The sequence below is a fragment of the Melanotaenia boesemani genome, chromosome 6 (genome assembly GCF_017639745.1).
Source record: "Melanotaenia boesemani isolate fMelBoe1 chromosome 6, fMelBoe1.pri, whole genome shotgun sequence".
NCBI classification, from domain to species: Eukaryota; Metazoa; Chordata; class Actinopteri; order Atheriniformes; family Melanotaeniidae; genus Melanotaenia; species Melanotaenia boesemani.
This window is the reverse complement of record NC_055687.1, coordinates 36191826-36212933: the sequence shown is the minus strand read 5'-3', so window position 1 is coordinate 36212933 and position 21108 is coordinate 36191826. Positions and strand designations below refer to the sequence as shown.

At 37.7% G+C, this 21108-nt stretch overlaps 1 long non-coding RNA gene across 1 annotated transcript; it reads left to right on the top strand.

The window, feature by feature from the left end:
• The first annotated feature begins 1029 nt into the window (after positions 1–1029).
• Positions 1030–6778, top strand: LOC121642074. Its single transcript, XR_006010829.1, has 3 exons — positions 1030–1052; positions 6252–6254; positions 6702–6778. It is a non-coding gene; the product is annotated as an uncharacterized LOC121642074 (long non-coding RNA).
• The last annotated feature ends 14330 nt before the right edge of the window (positions 6779–21108 follow it).

Sequence of the window (21108 nt, the reverse complement as noted above, 5' to 3'; positions counted from 1 at the left end):
TAAAAGAAATATAACAATTGGAGTTTTGGATATGTCCACGATTAGTAATAAATAAATAAATGGAAAAAAAAAAATCATTGTATATTTATTGTACATTGTACACATTGTAGGCAGATACAGGAAATCCTGGTATTTTCCACAGTGATGTTATGGCATCATGGACCCACCAGGGGGTGCTAATAGGGATTTCTTTGCTTGTTTTATTGTATTATTTCTGAATATCAACATGTTGATTTAGATGTTAATTACGAACTTGTTTCACACCGAAAAAAAAATAAAAAAAATAAAAATCTTGGTGTTCCCATGTGGTCCCAAAGCTCCATAATATAACTCTCCATGAGAAGGTCACGAGAAGAAGCATGTATTACTACATAAAAACAGAGGTGGAAAGTAACATATTTACTCAAATTATTGCATCTAGAACGTATGGATCTTCTGAACTCTTTTACAAAAAAAAAAAAAACTGTCTCTGAAGCTCAACACCGGCCTTCCGGCCTCAGCTTCCGGCCTTTGTTGTTCAGAGTGAAGAGAGCGCAGATTAGCGCCACAAACTAAAATCATCCCCTGCTCAAGCTTTACAGTCTAATGTTGTAGTATTCACGTGGCAGAATATTCTGTGGAGCGTGGCACTTTATTTATTTTCTTATATCACCAGTCAGTGTTTGTTAATTTAGACAAGTGATTATTTATGTTTGTGATATAAAGAAAAAAAGAGCACAGTTTTGTTATTATGGAATTGCTTAACATTTTCAGCATCGTGGATACTTTGATTTGATTTTATTTTCTGTCTTTTACTGTAGTTTTAAAAGTTTATCAAAAGGCTTGCCCTGTAAATACTGTTTGTGTTTTCTTTTTGTGTGTGTGTGTGTGTGTGTGTGTGTTCTTTTTTCACTTTCATTGTTTTTGCTAACCCCAAGACAAATTGTATGTGCAAACTTACTTGGCAATAATGACCTATTCTGACTTTGAAATTGTTTAGTAGTCAGAGATACTGAGTAAAAATAAGAAAATGACTTGAAGTAGCCATGCAGTCAACTTCAGTCATCAACTTTGTTTATTAGAATATTAAAAATACAATAATGCAAATGCTACAATAGTGGACAGTTAAGAAAAAATTAATATTGAAAAAAAGGTGGGTGACATATTTTGGGAGCAACAACAAATCTTATTCCAAAATCATAAAAAAAAAAAAAAGGGGTAAAAAAAAAATAAAAAAAAAAAGTCAATCTTTAAGCAATCAATACTAAACATATCCTTGGCCTTAAATGCATCTCAGTGATGACAGTTAAACAACAATGCTTACAGTTTCCTCCCTAATTCTTGAAAACCTAACCTTAGTCTTGGTATAGGCACAACGGCCAATGATTCTTTTCAGTGGGAGGTATGTTGCACATGAAAATGGTTCAAAATCTACTTCCTAAACAGAACATGACTGACTTTGACTGTAATAATATCTATCACTGTGTTGTTTGAACCATTTAACCTCAGCCACAGTATGCTCAGCTTTAACTGTGAAAAAAGATGGTGGGACAAAGACCATGACCTTAAGCATTCTGGAAATCAACGCTGGTCGAGCTTCAGCTTTCATATCAATCACAGGTTCTCCAGTCTTCTCATCATTTTCAAGCCACCTTGCAAATACACATGACTTTGCATCAGCTCTGTAGTCTCCTGTTGATAGTAATTCCCCCCCGTGTGCATCTGTCGAACCTGATGGCGTTAAAAGATACCCTGTGTACAGTTTTTTTGTACAAAGTCTTTAACATTCAAAGGAGTGCTTCACTCTCTTCATATGGAATATGCCTTTGGTGTAAAGGTGGCAACAGGGTCTCTAATGTATCATCAAAGTGAAGTCATGCTGAATATCATCACTGTCTGACAGAATTTGAAGCTTATGTAACTTCTCCATGCTTTGTATGTAGCTGCATTTTGATGCTTTCCTTTTGGAGAATTCAAAATGTTGTCCAGACTTTTTTGGTAGACATAAATTTTTCTGAAATACCTGCCAATCTAGCAACCATTTACGCATCATAATTATTTCTGCATGTCTGTTATTGGTATGGTAGTCACCTAAAATCCCATTGGCACTTTCAAAGGAAAAGCACCAAAATGAATGAACAGGGCCATAGTCTATGACGCATGATTTTAGGTGCAAGTGAAGGTGCAAGTTCATGGTACACCACTCTCTTCCATATTTGTGCTCAAAAGCATTACAGAACATTTTGAGACATCTGTGTGCATCATCCAGCTGACCTGTTGATACTATCCGAGAACAAAGAGTCCTTGCAGCAGAGACTAAACACTTCCAGATATTATAATCTGCTTCTGGCAAAAGACCTTTAAGGGCATACAAAGAATAAGTGCATACCCAAATCTTCCACTGGGCTGGTGTAAAACCATCAAATGCTGACTCAATTTTTCCAGGAATTCCTGGATCAAGGTCACTTGGGACTTTTAGGGAATCTACTCTTGACTGTAAAACATGGGAGGAGTGGCTATTTAGTATACCTTTGTCTTTCCACACTTGCATTACTCTTTTGGCTGTACCCTCCAAGATATTAAGTATGGGATCAATAGCATGCATTTGAACAGGGTCAAAATAAGGCAAGTCATGAAGTATACTATACCTGGCCCCATAAATTCCTTCTAACTTTGCTTGATCTGCCTTTGATTTAGCTTTTTTTGCTTTCCTGGCAAAAAGAATATGATTTTCTTTTGACCTAGGAAGCCACTGATCACACTGAAAACCTGAGTAGTCAACCTTGTTATCAATGGTTCTTGGAATTTCTTTTAGACATTTAGATCCCATTTTTGCCATGTGGCCTAGAAATCCTCCGGTCTTGCGAGATGCTGGAATATCGCTTGACAAACACAGTAGAGCAGCTCTGTATTGTTGCTTTCCTAAAGCAGAAGAGTCTAACAAGTAAACCCCCTTCCACAGGTCATAAAGGTCACTGACAAGAGGTCCCAAGTAAGGATTAATATGCTCTTTGGGCTCAAGTGGGCCAGGAATGCTTCCTGCAATGATAATATTCTCCTGTTTAAATCTCTCCTCACGAGGCAGATTCATTAAAACTAGGTACATAACACCTATGGAATCTTTAACTCTGTCATAGGGCTGAAACCAGTCCACATTAAGCATGAGACCTAGATTATGTGCTTCAGAGAGGAATGGCTTGCCATTATAAGACTGAAAGTTTTTCCAAACCTTACCATCATACACATCAGCATATATATTGTCTGACATATCCCGTTGTCTCCACTTCTCACAGGATTTCTTAAAACCTGGTCTATGTACTAAGTCCTGCAAACTCTTTGTAACATTTCTGTAGCAAAAGCTGTGTTTAGGGTGTAAATATGTTAACCCTTTTTTTTCCAGTGACTGTTTTCATAAGCAATGTTCCACATTCCTTCTGATGACGCTTTTGAGCATGCGTTCGGAAAGTAACATGACTACATCTTGCAGATTTTTTTCGTATGCCTCGTCCATCTTTTACAATTACTGTTGCCTCCTCAAGTGTGTATACTTAGTTACAAACTGGGCATGCCACATAGTGAATGAAGTCATCTTTTTTGAGTGAAAGTATTTTTCTGACCATATACATAGTTGAAGGAACTCTTTCAGCCAAATTTTTCAATATATCAAGTCTGAAAATGCTACCAACTTGTTTCCGCTTCCATTCCGTTGTTTCATTTCACAGTTTTCTTTGGGGCACCCCTATGAGTTGAATATTAAAAAACCATAGTCAGTGCATTTTACGAGTAAATGATACTTGCAAATGTAGGAAAAGTTATTGACAAGGTTGTCAGTTTAGTTCAGAATGACCACAAATCAACATACTGTGCACCAGAGAAAGCACACAGCAAACACATGCACACTAGGAAGTTTACTACAGACCATGTACTTGTAGTGAACTAGATACTATCCTAGCAATACATTTTAAGACTAAATAGAATCATTTTTTAGGTTTTACACGGTACACTTTAAGTATATTACTTTATAAAACAAGGCAGTTTATTTGTATAACACATTTCATGTACGGGACAATTCAAAGTGCTTCTCCATGTTTAGTCTGGACTCTGGTCTGGACTAGTTGACCAGAGTTTAAATCTAAGAGCTCTGCCTAGGTTTTATATTCTCTGAACATATCACAGATGTATTCTGGGCCTAAACCATTCTGGGGAATTTGTAAACAATCAGAAGGGGTTTTAAAATCTATTCTGTGAATAACTGGAAAACCAGTGTAAGATTTCAAAACTGGTGTGATGTGTTCAGAGCTCTTAGTCCTGGTTAAAACTCTAGCAGCAGCGTTTTGGATGAGCTGCAGATGTTTAATGCTCTTTTTTAGGAAGTCCTGTTTAAGGACCAAGGCAGACCATTTATAAGCTTTTTTTAAGTTTACACATTCCATTGCCAGTGTACTAAGTAGTCCATATTACATATTCTGAGAATACTTTCATGAACTATCTATGAACTAGTTATAATTTTTACTATTTCGTCCAAAGACTGATAACGTTAGTCTACACGGCAAGTACATGGTCTGTAGTATACTTGCTATTCTTATACTGCCAATACTTATACACTAGCATACTTTAAACTTTAACTGTTATACTTCTTGCTAATGAAAAGACCGTAGTCATGTAATTTCTTGATGTAGGTACAGCTGTTTATCATTGTTTTATCAATACAAAAAAAATAGTCTATGTACCATGCATACCTCTTTTGTATCCACTTGTCGGGAGCATTCGTTTTGTCCATAGTTATGTAAGTGGTCATAGTATGCAGTTTTAGACACAATCTCTCTACAGTGGTCACAGTAGAGGTACCTAGTTTTTCTCTTAACTCCATGTTTAACTGGCGTAGTCATGATATCCTTCTGCTAAAGATGTAAACAGCACAATAAGATAATGTATTACTATTTAAAACGTAAGGTATTGCAGTTAATAGGATTCAGCCTCGTCTCGTAAATTCTCGCGATGCTGGACTGTTTGAGGAGCTTGATTTCATTGGCTACTTCCGCTAGCCAATCATATCGAATCTATTGGTATCTATTGCAGCTATGCTGCTGTCCCGAGTTGTGTGTTTTCCGGTAGAGTTCTGGTCGGTTATTGTAACATAAAAGATGTCTAGCTCAAGAAAACGACTCTTCGCCATATCTTCAGACTCTGAGGACTCCGACGACAGGAGTACTCTTGTCAGTGGACCGAAACTCCACTATGCGGGTCTTCTCGGGCCGACACAGTAAGGCAGCGGCGCCTTACCGAAGCCAGTAGAGCCTATAGTCTTGAGACTACGGGTATCACATCAGCTGATATGTGGAAGTAAGTTGAAACTTCTTTTCTAGACATTTAAGTTGTAAGCTTCGCAGACAAATTGTTGTGATATTCTCTTATATCAATGAAACTGCAGTTACTTGAAACTGAGAGGCAAACTGCTTTTTGACCGGCTGAGGTATTTGCATGAGCGGCCTTGTTGCTTGTGCGGGCAGATATATGTTAATCGAAAAAGCTATGTGAGCGGAATCTTAATACCGATAAAGCACAATTTTTGCTTGTAGAAGAGAGTAAGTTTGCACTGCAAATAGAAAAGTGCATGTGTCGGTAAGTTAAGAACCGGTAATCTGGAAAAATGGGGAATGTGACGTCGTACCGCAAGCTTCGTAGGACTCGCAGAGACGCCAGCAAGTGAAGTATAAAGTACAGTGTAGTCACAAGCTGGTTCAGTCGTGTATTACGTAGTACATATAAATATGTATTTATTTAAATTGTTGTCTTTGTCATTTTTGACACTAGTTAAATTAATGTTCATTGAAAGAAGTCTGTCTGAATTGATTTAAACATTAAGGAACTAAGGATAAAAAGCTTTGCTGAAGTCATCCACAATGACGTTATAAATGTATATTAATATGCAACGTCCCATTTATAAAAAAAAATTTAATAAAATAAATAACAATAGAAGCAGTCATTGTTCCTAATCCTTGTTCCCTTCAATGACTGAGAAAAATGGGATTCACATGCTTTGATTTCTATAATCATATTCCATTGTTTACAATCAAAAACTGATATGTTGCAAAACACAATAGTAAATGTTTCAGGGCACCGTCCGGTGCACACCAGAACATTGACAAAGTGATGGAGAAACTGGTGGCACTGACTGAAATCGTGGAGAACAGACTGGCTGCAGGAGCAGAAACACCAGTAACTCCGGAACCACGGACTCCGCAGCAGATTCCCACAACCGTCTCTGTAAGTTAGTCAAGTCTTTTTTGTTTTATTAGATTTGAGTAAAACAGATCTAATGTGCATCTTCATACACTGTTACTACTGTTACAAGCTGGGATCCGGGGACCCCCCCACCCGGAGCCTTTGAACATTCAGAGCCACTGTGATAAATATCCACACATTGTCCCTATTTTAGGAAAAAATAGTAAGGTTGTATGTTAAACTTTATGAAACCACTGCCTTAGATAAAATATGTCTGCAAACACAGGCACAAACAAAAAACAGCTGTACAAGCCGCTGTAATGAGGTGTTTCAAAAGTTTGTCAATTTTTTTTTTCTCACATGATCTAAATTTTATCTGTTTGTGATATTGGCTGTTTTAGCGTGAGGTAAAAAGGACCCACAGGAGTCTGGAGGATGGGCACAAATACAGAGGAAATGAGAGGTAAGACATCTATAAGCATTTAATAGTCTGTAAGTTGATTACAAGACATGTATTTTCTATGCAGCATCACCTTGAGTGGTTACTTATTCATCAGATCACAGACTAATGATGCTTTAGTCCATCTTAAATTGACTCAGATACAACAATTGCACTTTTTACATAGGCTTTAATTTTACACAGTCACCAACAAATTTTCAGAGCAGATTTTGTATATGTCATGTTTCACGTTGCTTTGTTGTGTTTTCTGTGATGTAATCTGCAGGTTCACGTCTGAGCACAACTCTGGTGTCACAAATTCAGTGTTGCGGACAATAGCAGATGCTGGAGTATATGAGGACTGGGGACACAATGGAAGACAGGTGTGACAGGTTGGCTTGATTATGATGAGCGGATCAGGAACAGGTGTGGAGGATCAGGGAAGTGCAGATGGAATGGAGTGACTGACTGAAAGTGGAAGGACAGGCTGTAACAAGAGTGGAGGAGGATCGGAGGGCCAAAACGAAGGCATAGAGTGAGTTGAATCACTTATAGATTTTTTATTTATTTAGTTTTTAGGTTCCTTTATAATGCTGGGCCTCCATCAGAAGACTTCAAAGAGAAGACGACTTTGAAGAGATTTGGAAAAGACTCTAGAGAAGTTCCCAGCTCACACCTAAAGACAAATGTTTAAAAGTTTTAAGTCTTATCCTAGTCTCAGACTGAGATTTGACAAAGATCGTGAATCACTATTTACAACTAGATTCTTTTAGCATTTGCTGTGATATGTTGGACAGTCGACGTAGGACAGGGCTGATCTGCCCACAGCAAAGCAAAGACTCCTAAACTTTCCTAAAAACTTCTGTTTTTATTCTGCAACTGTTAAAATCGTTGGTGTAAGCCCAGCATTATGCTAAGAAGTAAACACTCATTCATGATGCTGATGAGTGGATGTAACACCTGGTAGAGATACAAAAGCACATATAATGATGTTAAATTCTCTGTTGATCCTGGATCCTGCTTGATATCAACTGTCCACTATCACAAAAAATGCTGAAAGAATCTAGTTGTAGTTCTGTTAATAGTGATTTCAGTCTTTGTCAAATCTCAGTCTGAAACTAGGCTAATACTTAAAACTCTAAATATTTGTCTTTAGATGTGAGCAGTCTTTTGCAAATCTTTTCAAAGTCTTCTGGTGTAAGCCCAGCATGGGGATGCATCAGATTTCTGATTTTCTTGTGTGTCACATTACAGTGTTGTAGTCAGCAGTGTTCTCTGGATACAGACAACTGAAATGTGTTGTATGAACTGTGCATAAAGATGAATTTTCTGGCAGTGCAGAGGCAGTAAAAAATGTTTGTACTATGTTCATTTTTTAATCTATACATTTTAAGTGTTCTCATTGACCTATAAATGTCATTCACCATTGAGTAAAATCTAATGTTTTCTGTTTAAGCTTTTAAATTCACGCCGATCTGCTGCTTCCTCAATCCTTACTGATGAGGAGTACAAATACCTGGAAGGGGTGCCTGCATGCATGATGAGCGACGAGGGGACGGACAGTGAAAACAAAGACATATGGAAAGTGTATCCACCTGAATGGAGGGCAACAAGACTGACTGAGATATAAGAAAGGTGCCACTGGTGAGTGGCCACTGCTGCACACAGCCAGAGGCAGCCGCCGAGAGGGATCAAACCCATTTATCTGAAGTGAAACGAAACTGTGTGCTTTAATTAATAATAATAAAAAATATTGTTCTGGTCTTCCTGTCTGACATATTTTCATTCAGCTATGCAGTTCTGTAGATGCACCTGATTTATTAGACTGTTTCATTCTGTTCTGTTCACACTGTTCAGTTAATAATGCTGATATTTTTATACAGTTTAATCTTGACAGTAGGTCATTTCATAAATGCTTATTGAAATAGTAATGTGGAATTTGGTCCAGATAGTGATGTGTACAACACAATGATGGTACACAGACCAACATTTGAAGACTGTCACATTATGATTGTGTTGCTGGAAAATGACTAGGTGATTTTAACGTGCCTGATAAGATCTTAAAAGATAAGAACTAGGTTAGTACTTTTACATGAAAGGTTACAAACCATATAATTAATGAAGAGAACTATTAAATCAGACATATTGCATAAATGAAAAATCCACGAATACCCGGCCGGCATCCGTCACGGATGTTCTGTGTATTTCCCGTGATCTGTGAACATGATCGGCCAAAGATGCGGTCAGTATCTTGAGAGAGCTAAAGTCTGATCTGTGGGGGAATACATAAACACGCATCCTCTGGATACCACGCAGATGGAAATCTGGATTTTTGGACTTTTCAGGATTTATTAGAGGTCAATATCCGAGAAGATCTAAAATTGGATCCGCGAGGGATCACATAAACATGCATCTTGTCGATACCTCGCGGATAAAAATCCGGGTTTTTGGATCTTTAGTGGATCCGGAGAGATCTAAAAAATAGGATCCGTGAGGGATGGGGCGGGGATTTCCCCGTATCTTGTCCGTATTTGAGACAGTTACGGACAGATAGGGGCATCGGATCACTTCGTATTTTGGTACTTTTAGTCCAGTGAAATTACTTGCAAATCTGAATCACTCACTGAATGAGATATTTTAAAACCCACAGGGCGTTGTTGTGTTGGTTGTGATTTCTACACCCAAGTACATGCTCCAAAGTACAGAAAAAGGGATTTAAAAAAAAAAAAGTATGTTTCCTTTAGAATACAGAGATGGCCTGCCAAATGCAAACGATTTTTTTAAAGGTCAAACAACTTTTTCCAATACAATTTAAAACAGTATGAAACAAAACATGACAATTTCCCTGTGGGATTGATAATGTTTTTTTAATTTATTTCATTAGTATTCTTGACATCAAGTTAGTCTCAGCTAGATGGTGTTTTAAGCTAAACCAAATAAAAGGTTTTGACTGGGTTTGTATTATCATTGACTTAACTAACCCTTTCTTTTAAAACAGGAAAGTGATTTAAGATGTTTTGCTGGTGAGAGGATTTTCAGACCACTCTCAAAATACTAAGGACATATACATATAATTTCACCAACTTTGAAAAAATAAATAAATAAAAAGAAAGAAATCGCCATTACAAGTGATTTCCAATGTACAATACTGAGGCAGGTCTAAACAGGGACTAACAAGCTTAGGATTTAATGCACATTCACACCGGCATGGTGGGCTTTAAACGGACCCTGGTCCACTTCCACGAATACAACACTTCTTTTGGACGAGTGTGAACATGCATTTACACGCTGCTTCTTCTGCTGGATAGATTCTTGTGAAAACTGCATTAAGTTTGAACACCAAAGTTAAAACAAAAATCCCAAAAACTGCATGAATCTATTTTTGCCTCATTGGTTTCTTGCGGTGAATAAGCTGGTTTGTGTCCTGGCCAATCAGTGAGCAGGATTTTCTACTTCTTTCTTCTTGGTTAGCGGTCGTTTTGGGAAATAACTAGCAAGCAGTTATTGCAACTGTGTGATGTTGTTCAGGCGGTTTGGTCCAGTTGAGAAACATCCAGAGTGAAATCAAGCCAAGTCTCCCAGACTATCCTGGTGTGTATGTGCCCTTAAACAAGTTCAGTTCAGTACAAGAGATCAGTACAAATATTACCATTTTCACTTTTTGTACATGGATGTTTATTTCCCAACTTAACATTATATTGAGTTATTGGTGTATTGTACAACTGACTAGTATAAAAAGTATTCACTTCTTATTTTCGGTACTGAGCCGGTCTCAGTGTATACGAAATGCTGAGAAAGTGAATATATTGCTTCATAATGAACTGAAATTGAAGTGAACTGAGTACAACCGTCTCAGCCACTAATGGCTGTCAATTGTGACCACACCCCTTTTGAGAGCTCAACAGCTGTGTCCACATTTGTACTATACATCTGCCTGCATACTGCACAAAAGTACATCCTAATAGAGGATTAACACAAAATTAGCTACAGTCAAGAAACAGTTGCAGACTTACATTAGCATTTCTCTGCTGTTGTCCACACATCCAAATTATGAGACCGCACATGCATGTCTCTACTGAATTTAAATCAGCAGAACAAGAAGAGACTGAAACATGTCACTACATAACTAGAAATTAGTTTTAACTAGAAATCTAATGGTACCACATCCATATTAAAACCACCAGTGTGTTATCTAGTTTCTATTGTACAAATAAAAACTGTAAAGTTGAAGTAATTAACTCTCTCCTACAGAAGATGGATCTCTTAAACTATTTAATTACAGGCTTTCCTCTGTTATTTACAGAAGTTACAATGATATATGTTTAAGTAATATCTGTCAAGTAGCTAGTTTCGCACATATCAAGCAAGGAAGCAGTTATGCCTTTTTTGACCATAATCTGAGCAACCAGAGCCGACGTGACCTATGTGATACATATTGTTGGGGTCCCAATCTTACTGATCCGACTGTGAAGGGTGGAGCTTGACACACTGCAATTCATTGATTGGTTGAAATAATTGTCACTTCCTGTGTGACTCAGCAAGAAGAACAAAGTGAGAACTGCACCATGTTTAAATATACTTTTTTTTTTGTTGTTGTTTAAAGCCACACAACACAACACAAGTGCGGGATGTCCATAATCCCTGTCCTTTGTTTCTGTGTCACATTTTTCTTTGTTATAATTCAAGGAGGGCATTGTGCTGCTATGACATCATATTATTACGTACTGGGTATGGATGTCTGTGAAAATGCACCAGAGATCAGGGTTTGCTGAACCAAACTGCTCCAAACCATCCTGTTCCGAGCCATGTTCCTTGGTGGGGGGGGGGGGGGGGGATTTTTTATTTGGCTGCTTGAAGTTACAGCGTTTGTAAAGTGACTGAATCTTGATCTACTAGCTCAACATGATGTCTTTTACAGATTTGAATCACCTCCACCTAAGCAGAGACATGGTGATTCAAAGTTTACAGCTTTTTTATTACAAACGATCTGGAATTCCTGAATATCTGCTGCTAGTAAAGTCTATGAGGAGTTTAGGGGTTTGGCCATCTTTCTGTTGGTGCCACCAGGCTAAACACTGGTAGCTCCTATAAACATCTGACTTGTTTTGCATGTTATGGTAACGCTTCCTCCCAGATCGGATCTCACTACTGCAGGCTAAGTCACTGTGACCTGTCCATCGGACTCTGAGGATAAAGACACAAAAACATAAAGCAGCTTCATGGTTTTGTCAGCTTCATTTCAGAGGGTCGGATGTTCATAGAGGAGAGGAGTTTGATTTTCTGGACTTTACCTGTGAACCAGCAGCAGAGGAGAGTCCAGATGAGAAGTTTTAGATCTAAATTAGATAATTACTTATGGTAAATGGTCTGTATTTGGATAGCACTTTTATCCAAAGCACTATACATCATACATCGCATTCACCCATTCACACACATTCACACACTGATGGTGGAAGCTGCCATGCAAGGTGCTCAACCACGACCCATCAGGAGCAATATGGGGTTCGATGTCTTGCTCAGGGACACCTTGACATGAGCTTGACAGGCCGAGGATCGACCCGACAATGCTACAAGACAACCACTCTACCCACTGAGCCACACCACGCTATCCTTAACACTGAACACCTCTGAACAGTATGATGGTTGACTTTTATTGTTTTGGTCAGTTTTGATGTTGAGTTCAGTTTAAAAATAAAACAAAAATTAAAAGTTTTTACTGTTTTATTCAGTAAATTTTTACCATCTAATACAAATCAAACCTAAACATAAAAAAATAGTAAAAAAAAAACTACATTGTGAATATTTACAGTGTATCACTTCTACATCAGACATTTGTTTATGCTTTTGCAATTAGAAAACATCCTGTAGCCACACGGTTTATGGTGCATTAAAAACAGTCCAGACCCACCCAGTTTCCTGGAACTGAGGCAGAAGTGACCGAAATATCCCTTGAAGTTTAGTCAACTCTATAACTGTTGATGAAATTTTACAGTTACTCTTGCAGCAAGATTTAAACTTGAAGCTGGGTGGGCATAAAGATATGGAGGTTGGATATTTCTACTTTGAGCTGGAAGTGTTGTATATGTCTTATTCCAGGTATAGCAAAAAGCTTAACTGTAAATAATTAGATTTGGCCAAGATGATTACGAAAACATAAGATAAAGGGCTTGAGAGACAGTCCTCAATCATTAAAAAGCTGATAGCTGATTCTGGTCTTCACAAGTGTGCATGCTCTTGTATTTGGTATTTTCAGAACCTTATTTTCTTAACTGGCTTAGGAAAAGAATGTTTTGTGTAATAACTTAACCAGTATCAACATTAGACTATGACAATGATACAGCTTTGTGAAACAGTATGTCTGAAAGTTCTCCTATTCCTCGATATTAAAGGCACATTCACACTGCTACTAAACTCTGGTCTATTTCCACGGATGATATAGTTCATTTGGAGGTGTGACGTAGTTTGGAGTGGTATGGTGCAGACCAAACAAGTGAACTCTGATCCGGTTGGAAACCAAGCTCTTCTGGTTGGATTTTCTTCCAGTGTGAAAGCAAACGAAGCATCCAGTGAAGCAAAGAGAGGAAGTGACCTAGATCAACATGGCGGATATCTGGTTGCTTCTCCTTCTGTGCATACTGGACACATTCTAGTCAAAACAAGATCAGGTTTGAACACCAAAGTAAAAACAACAACTAGAATTCAGAAATTTATTAGAGTGAATGAGACATTTTTGGTTCTGGCCAATCAGTTAGCCAGACTTTCTTAGTTTTTCTTTTTGGTCAGTATGCCATTTGAGGGAATATCACCCCTTAGCATGCAGTTGAAACTGTGAAACAATGTTCAGGAGGTTTTATGCGCATGAGTAAAGTTCAGAGTGAAGATAAACCAAACCAATGAAGGTGGGAAATGCTGTACATCTGAACTGACTCTCCCAGACTATCCTGGTGTGGATGTGCCCTAAGACCCAATCACAAAAAAGAAATGTGAACTCAAGGATTCAGTGAATATCCTGCAGATTCTGGGAAAGTTGAAAATAATGAGCTTGTGTGCAGCTTCACAGGTTTGATGTAGGCTGCTGTGAGACGATGGTTGTGTGTATGAATATACAGCAGACAAAATGACACATTGTCAATCATGTCATGGAAATGTTTGTACTTTTATAACATCCCTACTTGTTCACAGCCAAGCTGATGACTGAAAACAGTTCTCTGAGCACCACCACAGTGCATTGTAAGCAGAGTATTGATTAGGTAAACAGTTATACTACTGTATATCTGTGTGCTCATAATTCAAACAATAAAGACAGAGAGGCAGGTTTTATATTCAAACAATAATATTTCAGGGATTTACAGAGCCATAAAATGTCCAGTCAGATTTTATGAGCAGTAGAGGATCTGACATGCTACATTTAGAGTATGTGAGGCTGAAGGAAAACAGGGAGGATGTAACAGCACATATCATACCTGTGTGTCATCTCAATGAGCAGTTTTACAGCTTCATTTCACCACATATGACTGAGGAAGGGAGACTGTATCTGCTCTCAGCATCTCTCAAAGACATTAGGACAACCAATCAAAGTGTTTATACCCTACAGATGCAGTGAGGTTAAGCACCCCGAGTTTCATTGATCTTATTGACTTTACACTATATGATTAATACATGTGTGCAATGATGACAGTGGTATAGGATGCAGATTCAATATGGATCCTCTTCACAGGTAGGTGTGTGGTTCAGATAAGGGTGGTCTCTGTTTCAGGGATAATGACCATCTCTAAGAGCACTGATTTCCAGCCTATAGACTACTCTGACTGGAACTACTAAACACTTGTAGCTGGTATCAGTGGGGTCAATGAATGCCTCAGATACTAACCTGCTCTGGAATTGTGTCTAAAAGTCAATTTGATGTTGGCTTTGGTGGATTTGTTTTGTCAAGGGCCATTTCTTGTCCCTTGATTTTCTTTAAACCTCCACACATGTACAGGACAGGGTGTGTGTGTGGACTTTACTGGACTGCCTACTGTACATATCCCATTTGATAAAACTACACACCTCTACGTATCAGGAATACAAACCTGTTGGTCTTATCATGAGGAAGGTTGCTGTCAAAAGCATTCCCTTTTCACAGATAAAGTTACCTCAACATTTGTGAGTATTTTTAAACAACTTGGTGAAATCAAATGATCTTGCTGAGGTTAATTTAGCTAAACCTCAGATTAGCCATTTGCCATAAATCAAATTCACTCCTCAAAAGCTACTATCCTGCAACTTTTAGATGTGTCCCTCCTTCAACAAACCAGAATCAAATGAGTGGCTCATTACCAGGCCTCTGCAGAGCTGAATAACAAGTGGATGAGGGAATTCAGCAATTTGATTCAGTCAGTTTTATCAACCCAAACCCAGGACACAAACCTATCATGATAACTACCAAAGAACCCATACCCGCAGTTATCTCCCAGCCAGATATTGTTGACAAATAACCCGCAACTTGAAGTCCAGCTGGAGCTCATTTTTGTCTAAATATCTGCACTTTGTTGTTTTTAGTACAGTGATGAACAACCTGAGCCCATACAATTGTCAAGGAATGGACAAAGGAGACAAAGTGGAAGGACCCAAATGAAGGACTGAAGAAGATTTAATATTAACAAAATACACAACTAAGATACAAATGAAGCCTAAAGACAAACAATCTAATAAACACACAATGAACTAGCACAGGACAAGGGACAACCGGGAGCTTAAATACTGAGGGAGCTAATTACAAACAAGAAGCAAGTGTGACAGAGACCTGGAACAGTTAGCAGGAAGTAAAGCAAACAGAAAACAAAGAGGGGGAAGACTCTACAAAATAAAACAGGAAAGACAGAAATCAAAATAACAAGACTGGTAGAACTAAAAACCCGAAGACCATAAAAAGTTTTTTTTTTACCATTCCTTTTCATTTTCGCTCATGTAATTTGTCAGTCTGGTAAATTACTGTTGGTATTACTTACCAGAGCTCTTTGTGAGAAAGCTGGCTCCTCACACTCAACTGTAGTAACAGTAATAAATCCTTAACAGTAATAAACTAATTCCTACTCGGATTTTGTGTTTTTTGTGTGATTTTAGGTCCAGTGCTTGAATACATTAGGTCAAAATGAAAAAAAGAAATAAATGTAAAGAGTTTGCTGAAAAGAATGAAACCACATAATTCATGTTAATGTGTTTTAAAGGTGAAATATAAACATAAAATCAAAAGCTGTCAAAAACGTCCATTTATAATCCCCAGAGGGTTAAGGAGTGTTTTTCCATGCAAAGAATTTGCATGCAGTTAATTAAATAATTGGCTTCCAAAAAATGCAGAACATTCCCAAGTTGTAGCCACCACCCATTGGCAGGGCAGGCGGTTACAGCACCACATATATCAGCTCAGCAGCCCCATTGATTGATTGATTGATTGATTGATTGAAAGTTTATTTGAACATAACGACAAATATAAAAACAAAAATAAAATAAAATACATGACCAAAAATAAAAAAAGAAAACAAAAAGTTCAAAAGGAGTGTGTGGAAGCATTCGCTTATATAATCCCACCGCAGTAAATTACAACAATCTTCACATTTTATAACATTAACACAACCACTACCAGCAACTAGACAATCACAGAGAAACAGTGGTGCTAAGTAACAATATTCAGTCCGTACAATCAACATCTCCCTATGGAATATGTTTTTATCATGAAACTATGTAATAACAATTTTCATCACGCTAACAACAATACAGTAATAATAATAATAGTGATACCATATAGCTATATTATCCTTATTATGTCACATAATCTATAATCTTAAATAGTCAAATATAATGATGGAGTTATTCAGTAATAATAAAAATAATAATAATAAAATAACAATAATAATAACAGCAATGACAATAGCAACAATTATAACAATAATTATAAGATAAATACACCTTCAACTTCATTCCAGACCATTTCTGTACCATTCAAATACCATCTATACTGATTTAAATAATTGGATATGTGCAGACCACCTGTGTTATTCCCCCATCCTGTTATAATTACCAAAGACCATTACCGTAGTCTTTCCTATATTCAGCGATAATCTGTGATTATCCATCCATTTTTTTATTTTTCTAATTCATTATTTATAGTAATAACTAGCTCCTTATAATCCTTTCCAGATAAAAAAAAAGTATTTGTATCATCAGCAAATAATGTTAATTTTAGCAATCTAGAGATTTGAAATACATCATTAATGTATATGTTAAACAATTTGGGGCTCAATACTGACCCCTGGGGGCCACCACAGGTAATCTCCATACATCCAGACACATCTCATCTTCACAAGTTGCTGTCTCTCAAACAAATAACTCCTAATCCAGCTCAGTGCCTCTCCCCTAACTCCATACAGCTGCAGTTTATTGAGAAGTATAGAAAGATCTATGGGGTCAAATGCTTTTCTACAATCTATGAATATAGCAATTGTATGTTTTCCTTGATCCAATGCATTATTTATTTCTTCCATTGCTTCCATTAACTCGAATGATGTTGAACTCTTTGCTCTAAATCCATATTGACTGTAGTTCAGTAATTCAGGAACTTTTCTAGTCTTTTGTTAAAGAGTTTTTCTAGCATTATTGAGGATTGTGGGAAGAGGGACACAGGCCGGTAGTTTGTGTATTGATGTTTGTTCCCTTGCTTAAATATCGGTATTACTCTAACTATTCTTTGTGGGAAAGAGCGAGTTTGGAACGATAAATTACAAATATAAGTTAGTGGTTTTAAAATGCAATCAATAACTCTCTTTATCAACACCATATCAGTACCATCACAATCAGTTTGTTTTTACAGGTCATTACAACAGATTTCTCTGGAGTTCTAAATATACAACTTACTAAGATATTTTTCCTGTTTTTCATTATAATTTCAATTGTCAAACATTCCATCAACTCATCGACAGCTGGCATCATGTTGGCTTCCATTTAAACTTCTCAGTTTACTGTAAACATACAATGCTACTCCACCAAATCTGCATTTTCTATTATGTGTGCACATCTCATATCCACATAAATTGAAATTTGCCTCTTTTTCATCATTTATCCATGTCTCTGATATGGCTATAATGTTGAATTGCGTCTTCAACTTATTTAAGAAGTTGTTAATTTTTCAAAGTTAGCATAAAGTCTCCTGCTGTTAATATGAATTACTGACAGTGTTTAATCAGTATTCAAAATTCCATCCAGTTGCTGTTCCTGATGATAAAAACATTAATTGCTGACATGATTAAAATATTTTACTATGTAAGTGTCTTGTCGTTTTTGTTCAAATTACAAAGGGTTCCAATTCTAACTGACTTGAAGCATTTTCATTGCAGTCCTCATCATTGGATGAGGAAGGATAATTGACTGAGATGCTGATCATAAGGTGTATTAATAAAAAATACACCAACAATAGAGGAGAAAGATCAAAACAAAAGAAAATCTACTCATGATGAGCTGCACTAATATTTGTATTTTTGAGCTGTCATTTAAATTTGTCCAACTCCTCCATATCTTTTATCATTATTATTTTTGCTTCTTCTGGACTTCCAAGTAGTTTTATCCACACTGCCCAGTTCCTTGTCCATGTCGACTGTATTTACCTGCTTTCTAAGGACCCTGGCTTGCCTTGCAATTTCAGAATTCTTCTTGGACAAGAGTTAATTTACGTACACAGCAGTTCCTCTCAGTTTTTTAGTTTGTTGCAGCAGATCTGATTTAGCTTTTCTGCAAGTAAACCTGATGATAATCACTAGTTTTGTTCCTTTGTCTTGGTAACGTATGGCAAGTTGAAATAAATTTTGATTCAATAACAATGTTTTTAGAATAAAAAAAGCTTAATACCTGCTGCTCAAAGGTGTTTGTTTCTCCTGGAGTCTCATCCTCACCGGCCTGGTCACCAGCTTCAGCTGTCACACCAGCATACGAATGGTGCCTGGTGTTCACCCCACTCACAATCACATCATCCATTCTTGTATATTGTTCTAGGTCATCCACACATCTTTCTAAATTGTTGATTGTCTTGTCTTCCTCTATAATTTTGGTCTGTAATTCATCAACGTCTTCCATTAGGCCAATAAGTACGGATTGTTGTTTCACTATTTTGGATAATTTCTCAGACATAAAGTTCAGTGAGAACTTGATCTCCTCCAGCTTTTCACCATTTGCCTGATTCTTCTTAGGAGGAATGGTGGCACAAAAACACTGAGGCTCACCTTGTAGTTATCAGGACTCAAAGCTAGCCCGGTGAACAGTGGACATGGCCAGCTAGTGGCCTACCGGGGTGGGGTGGATGTAGGTGTAAAGAGGTCGCCCCGAGTCCCAGTTACCCTGACGGACTGGGTAGGCCGCACCGCGCCACAGATCCTCCGACACCACATTCCTCTTGAAGGTTACACTAACATAAACCAGAACTTCATAAAACAACTTAACATTAACGTAACAGTGAGCTCTGTCATTTAGCCAACACCTTTATAACTGCAACATTACAAGGTATGTTTTACCAAGAACATGAACTTCTGTGAGTCTTTACGATTGTATTCACTCAGAATATGACATTATAATTATAATTCGTATCTCTTCGTTACTAGCTGTTGCTAATTTGGGGTGAAGTAAAAGGAAATAAAATGAGCCACAGATGTTAAATACTAAGATTGTAGTAGATTTAATGTAAGAAACATGTCCATGTGATCATTAGCTAATCTGTGATTCACCTCATGGTCTGTTGAAGAGAAAACGTCCACTTGGAAAGGTTACTGACTCCTGGCTTGACTTTTATAAAACAGGTAAACGAGAATGCTCTAAACAGTCTTGGTCAAGCTCACTATTTTTTCTGATCTTCTAACTTAAGCCTGCTTCTGTGAAACAGGCCTCCTGCTTAGAAAAGAAAAGAGAAACATGAATTAATGACAATGTCAGATATTTCTACATAGGAAGTAAATAGAGCAGGGAGGAGCCCAGAAAATCTAGAACTATGAAACTTTAAGACCCAATGGAGCTTGGTCACTAAGAGTTTTATATGAGGAGAGGAACTAAACTAGTTCTTAGAACTGACTCAAGCATCACCCTTGAACCAGCAGTGGGACCTCTATGATCCTAAAGGGGAAATGGAGTGGATTAATGGGGTAGCTACACTGTCTTGGTAGGGTAATCAGATTAATATTTATATGTGAATTGTGTTGGGAGAGAAAGAACCCAGGTCTGAGTTGTTGGTAGTTATTATCAGTTCTGCTCCTGCTAGTCATTCTTGTACTAAGCTGATCACATATTTGTACATCAGTTAAATTTTAAAATGTCAACCACAACTGGACTTTCCCAATGGCTCCAGTTCTGATTTGCAGCCAATTGCAGATTTGTACATATTAGTAATCAGGACTGCAGTGTGCTATTGGATGTTTACTAGGAGAAGAATGGGAGCATGATCACTGATTATGACTGGCCTGATCGGGACTTTAGCTGCATGTTCGGTGAGGGAATTAGTTAAAATAAGAGGGTTGGTGGATTAAAGAGCTTATTCATTCTCCAGTTATCACCTTGCTCATAGTTATGATTTCTGTAATGTTTTGTGGTACCAGTTTCTTGCGGTATTCCATGAATTTGGACAAATTTTGTGTTAAAAATCACCAGCAGTAATTATATTTGTTGAGTTGATGGGATTATGAATACATTTTCCAGTAGGATTTATATTTGCTGTGTTGTGGGCCAATAGCACGTTTTTATTTATTCATATGGAGTCACTTCTTGGGGCATGGGCAGTTTGTCCATAAGGGTGAAAGGGCGACACATCACCAAAGGAGAAGAAGGAAAAGAAAAAAACTTCCCACTGTAAGCTTTCTGAATACTTTGGCCTGGCGGCTGTATGTCATTGACCAATCAGCATGAGGCTGTGCTACTTAAGTATCGCCCCTTGCGGCAAGATTTCAGTTAGGTTAAAAATTGCCCTAAATGGCTCTAATTATCTGTTATGTAAACGTTGTTTTTTTCAAATAGTAGGCACCATGATAAAATGTCTATGGGTTCCAGGACGACTTGCACTTGTGTGCTTTTGTGCAAGTCGTCCAAGATTCATATGGACAGTTGTTTAAAGTTATCAACTTTTGGCCGTGTGAACATTGCTACTGAGCTACATCTCAGCGGTGAGGTGAGCAGAAACCGACACATCATTTGTGGAGTGTTTGAGTTAGCCATTCGGGGTAAAGGGACGAGGTATTTGAGGAGCACCTAAAAACCGCTACTGTTTTCAAGGGAATGTCAAAAGCCATGCAGAACGAGCTTCTGGAGTGGATACTAGCTGTCATCAGGAGCTGCATTACAGAAGAGGTCAAGTCTGCTAGGTTTGTAGCCATCCAAGTCCCATCCCAGCAGTGAGAGTTTTTTTTTTTTTTCAGATCTGACCGGTATTGACAGTTTTTTGGCCCAAATGCATGAGC